Genomic DNA, 6,000 nt, shown 5'->3' with positions numbered 1-6,000 from the left:
GCTCGTTTATACCTCCTTCCCCTTTTCACTGCTCCTATGCATGCTGAACAAGGAAATCCTTAAATGAGATTTGTTGAGGGAAGACAGGCTGCGCCAATTGTTTTCCATTGCTACTAGATATGCACTGGTTAATGTAAACGATTTATAGACAGGTCTGTGATTATTTGCTTCGAAAGGCGTTCAATGCTTGAAAACTTGGTTTATCACAGCCCTTGTGTCAGTTCCTATGAAAATCACGCCATGCTAAGCATTTCGATAGGGTAGTACTTTGGGAAGTTTACGCAAATAAGGTTAGTCCGACCCATGCAGGAGTCAATTATTGAAGCTATCAAGTGATATAAAGCACTACAGCAAACGGATTATTCATGTTAACGGCTATGGCCTGAGGTCAGAATATGCTGTTCGTTTTGGCCAAAAAGTGCAATTTCGTTAGCTACTTTTAATAAGGTTTTGAAGTCACTGTTCAATGGAAAGCCATGTTGTAAGAACATTTTGATGTGTTAAAAATCTCCACATTGATATAAGGACATGATTTTCTTTTCAAAGCTACCTTGATTTTGTGTGCAATGGTACTACAGACGATAGAACGAAGGAGCTGCAGCAGCATTATCAATTCGTCATTCTATCAACCACTATAACTAAACAAGTTCGTCTTAATATCTCTGAAACTTGACAAACTATCAAGTCGATACGAGGCTAGATCTGTCTTAACCGTTATGAAAATTGTAACAATTGCGCTTCCATGCATACTTTATTATATGTATATAAAGATAATTTTCCGAATCTCCTGTTCCGTATACTGTTACTGCATTATTTTAAGCTAGCACCAGATGACTTTACAGTGCAAATCTCAATTCATAGTTTTATTAACGATACACACAGTTTTCCAGGAATATTTGAATTGGTAATGTAACTACTGTCTCCTAGGATCGTTTGTCAACAAAGGTCGCGTCCTACTTAAATTGACAGCTGTCGAAGTTCTCAATGATAGGAAGGCCACGACTTACCAGAACTCGCACACCGAATGCACGTATCCAGTCTGCATGCAGACCGCAGATCGGTCGGACAAATCAGCGCAGCAGATGAGCATTAACACCAAGTATTTGACTATGACGAAGCATGATTTTTTGCGTGCAGTCTTGATCAGACGTAAAACACTCATTATTTTTACATCTGTTGAAGTTAAGTTAAGCTTAGCTAGGCGGAAGATCGTTTTACAATAATCAGTTACACTGATGCAGCCTTTTTGCAGTCACAAAGCTCTATCAGATAGAAAATATTTTAGCACCTAAGCGATAAAACAGATATTACGAGAGCACATGGAACAAAGATGGCGCTATCCATAAAAGCGTTTAAGGGCTGATTTTTCTTATTAAAATTACTTTTCTCTTTGTATTTTGCTGCCGCTGAAAGCCGCATACCTTTATTACAGGCGCGTAATTATGTATATTAAATAAACGACGGTAATATTATATTGAGCGTCATTGATCTTCGTTAATGAAGTGAAATAGCTGGCAGCAAAAAGATATGCTGCGTCTTTTTTTTTGTGTGGAAAAATACATGAAAAATAATAATACAATAGTCCTGAAGTATACATCTCGTAGATTTGAATCGCGCAGCGTTTTACCTCCGTGTTCAGCCCCTACCAAGAGCGCTTGACTGATGTCCCATTTGTGCTCAAGACAAGGACCAATACTCGTGTGCGCACAGCTGATAGTCAATGCGTTACAGTGTGCTTGAAAGTGTCATACCCTAAACGAGTTGGTAACAGATTTGATACGGTGATAGCTCGTACCTGGACAGCAGTGCAGCGACCGGCTCGAAATAAATGCGCGTGACTAGGCCACACAGCCGATGTGGGCCACGAGGTCTTTGGGAAATCGATCATCGACCTCAGTCAGCCAAAGTGGGTAAAAAAAGGTTGTGCGCGGAGCTTGAAGGCGGCGTCAACGATAGGGCGAAATAACAAAGAATCTCCGTTCTCCATACCTTAATTATTTCAAAAAGTCAAAGCTACTCCAATTTAAAACTAATCTAGACAAAAAAGACATTCCTGTATATGACTATAATCGATAAGTAAAACATAACAATGGGATAACAAGGAACTAAAATATGCACACACGAAAACAAAACTAAATAAGCAACGATTGCCGATAAAATCGTTTTAAAGTGGATATAATAAGGAGCATTTGGTTCTTCGTTGGCGAGCCGATACATCACCAGCTGATCGTAGTCCACGCAAAGAAGAAAACGTTTTTTTTTTTTTCTGAAAATGGATGGGAAAAGCACAACATATGTTTATATCCGGCAGCTGCTAGCTTTGTCTAGCTCAGAAAATAGGCAGCTTTAATATCTATGTGTGTATGGTCGTTATTTATGAATATATATACTGGAAGCGATGTTATCTTAAGGAAATACTCCATTTCAACTTCGACTGTTTTCGACTAGGCAAAAAAAGCCATCCGCGTTCTCGGCAGCAACAGCTGCACATCACCTGGTACTTGGTTAGTACTTCCTTAAAAACGGATTTCAAACTTCGCGTTTCCATTGGCCATGTAAGGACTACATTGCGAAATCAACAAAATACATTGGATAGATATATTAGTAAGTGAATGCATTACACATGACTGTTTTGTCATGTGCAGGAAACATCCTCATTTTTGTCAGTTTTGCTGATCAATTCAAAGAAGTTTACAATGTATGCTTATCAAGGTGTCGAGTAGAGTTAGAACATTGAGGAAAAACATTAAAACCGTTTCGATGACGCAGAACAGAATGCAACAGGACCACATACACTAACAGCTGTCGTCTTTGAAGCGGCAGAGTATCGACGTGAACAAAGGTCAGCGTACTAAGCTCCCGCTTTATAATACTTCTATTGCAGGCTCTATCAATGATGCGTCTGTTATCGACGTTGAAGTTCAAAACGAGCTGTAAAAATAACACTGGCAATAACTAGTGTTTGCAATATGTCCAGTGAGGTTGAAGTGTTGACCGTTACTAGAATCGTCAAGCTCTATCGTCGCAATAAGTGCCATTGAGTTACTACGTAAAAGCGTTGGTAAAGCTAGGTAGTACACTTAGAGGGGACTGTGCCAACATCCGATACACCATAAAAAGAAATTAAAGACTGAGTACAAGCCGTTAAATTCCGACGAGATTATTACAAAGTTTAGGCTATCGAAAGGTCTTTCATTGTTTTAACAGTCGACCTTGGCAAAGGCGACTGTACCTTTCTAACAAAATCTTACCGTAAAGAAGTTGACCTCAGCACTCCTCATCGACCGAGGGCACTATTTTAATTCTGACGATGCCTGCACTCGTGAAGATAGCACTCGCGGTTCAAGCAGGAGGTACTCGAGCTTTACTCAGTATTCCTTAGTTGAAATGTGAGATCTTATTTGTCGATTACAGAATGGTCTAATGCGAATCCGTGGTACCGTTGAAGACTTCGTAGCGACGGTAATCACACTCTTGTTTGGTATCGAGTTAGTCGGTCGACGACTTCTTCGGAACTACCATTCTCGGAGTATCAGTCATAAAAAAAAGAGCCGGGAACAGAATTAACTAGGTGAAAAAACATATCGTCGAGCGTTATTGCGAGGCGTGCGCCGTATATTTTGTTGGAGTGTTAGGCGGTGTAAGCAGACATATACGGTTGAAGGTTTAAAAGAGACATTTCCCCACGAAGTCGAACATACTGCTAGTGTCGATGTCGAAGGCAGACATTTAGATTCAATTTCAAGAGTGGCTTTATGTAACAGTTGTTCCTCACTTTTGAAAAAGTGGCGCTCTGCGCGATACCGACCACATGATCATCCCTTGAAGATATAACGCACACTCACAAAGACACTATCAGTGTTGCTATCTTTAGCCATCAGATGGAATAAGCGTTTAAGAGCTGTTTAGAGACTGAAGCTGCTTGAATCTTGGCAAGAATTTTCACCTTCAGTGGATCAAAGGGATGGCATATGTTTTGAATCCAGCTCGCAATTGTACCAGACCCCGCTAATTTGAGGATCAAATTTTAGGACAGGCAGAAAAAAAAGCAAACCACTTCTTATATTCCTAAAAAAGTATCTATACGTCCATTTTTGTTAAGGCCGTGTTAGTTTTAGCGATCTGGATGGCTTGAAGATAGACATCATCGCTTCGTCGATAAAAACGTTTTCGAGATTCTGCTTGAAAAAAGGTCCTGCTTAAGTGTCCTACGTACAGCACGCAAAAACGATGAGAAAAATTAATAGTTTTTGGTCATTTGTGAGGTCCATTATGATTACAACCGATCAAGTTCAGCCATCTACAGGCTGTATTAGTTCGAACTTCTCGAATCCTGGCTGTCAAAAGGTCGCCGAAACTGAAAACAAAATGGTGGCAGCGGCAGTCACCATGCAACTGATCGGAGCAGATTGCTAAAGACATTTGACCTAACGCTCATGACGCGCTCGGTGAATGTTTCTTTTCATTATATGCTAAAGTGTTGCAATGTATAACTTAAGATCCCAAAAAAATGTGGATTCTCTTCTAGTGATAGCAGAACAGTCGTGTGGGATTCTTGGAACCTATAAACATTTAGCATATCTACTTGAAATATTATAGGAACACAACATATGTCTAGAAACATAATATTATTTTCGCATGGTTTGTTTGTACCTTTGTGTTTGCTCGCCTTGCTAAGACTACAGGAAAGCTTCTTTTTTAAGTTTAAACGATATTTCCAGTTGCTCTGTTAAGCAAGCTTTAAATATCGAAAAGGTCTTCAAGCATTTAAAACGTCATGATAGATACGATTCTGTTGTCTTGTGTACAATTAGTGCGCACAATTTTCCTTCGTGTACGTATCCCTGACATGACTTTCTCGAAATTGTGATCTCCATTGTTCTGCTTTTTTAAGATGCTTGAATTATTTAAATAAGATTTTTTTGTGTCCATTAGAAGCTAGTATAACTTACTTAAACTCGATTACTAACCAAGCATCGATAATCGATCGTTACAGGCCATGTAGCGGCTGACATTACCCCACGATCGTTAAGCCTTATATATATAATCCTTATGTCTGAGTCCAGTTAGGGAGGAGATTTGAACCTCTGTGTGCCCCTTACACTAAATGCACTTTTAATTCTTCGGTGATCGCTATTCACCCTGTTATGATTTATTAAATACACTTGTAAGACTTTTCTATGTAAACAACGTTTTTCTTCGTCTTTTAAGATTTTAGGCGTCCCTATACGTGTTGCTTACGAGCATAGTTTTTGTGCACTAATTTCCATGAAATGGGTACAGGCCACCCAATGACGTTTTCGACTTTCGATAGGATCGTTCTTATGAGAATCAACGCTTTGTCGCTTGTATTTTGGCTCTCATCGCTTAGTGGGCTCGATTCGGTCTCAGCAGATAGTCGTCTCTGACACAAGCTCCAATTTTCGGTCAGTGGTTTTATCGCCGGAGCCGAAAAATCACACCATCACCAATCTAGCTGACGTCGCTTTACTTCATTTGCTTTATCACAGTTCCAAATTATCTATCAAATATAGCGACTGTTTTCTGCGCACTCGCAGCCTGCGTGTACATACTCACTTCTATACACTGTTCATATGTGCGGATGCAGGCCAAAAGCAAAATGATTATACAGCTATAACTTTTAATGTATGACTGCATACCCGATTGGTGCGATAACTCTAGTACATTCAAGAGTAATTTGTCAATAAAACCCTGACGCTTATATATACGTACAACCTTTCTGGAACTACCCTATTGCCAAGTTCTGATCGCAGCTCGTACCTGCGGTACGTGTTCATAAGCTTCAGGTATGTATTGAAAAAGGCGACGTAAATGACTTAGGGTTGTCTTCTATAAGTGCGTCTGAGACTGAATGGAAAGGGTCGTGTTCTGTGCATGATAGTCGTTAATTAAGACACCCCCGTTCGCAGAATTTCCTACACTACGGGTTGATTATCATACGCTTTCTTTCTACCCAAAGCCCAGCCAACAAGTAAAATG

This window comes from Varroa destructor, unplaced genomic scaffold (genome assembly GCF_002443255.2).
Source record: "Varroa destructor unplaced genomic scaffold, Vdes_3.0 BEIS01000003.1, whole genome shotgun sequence".
NCBI classification, from domain to species: Eukaryota; Metazoa; Arthropoda; class Arachnida; order Mesostigmata; family Varroidae; genus Varroa; species Varroa destructor.
Note: the sequence above shows the minus strand (reverse complement) of the source record.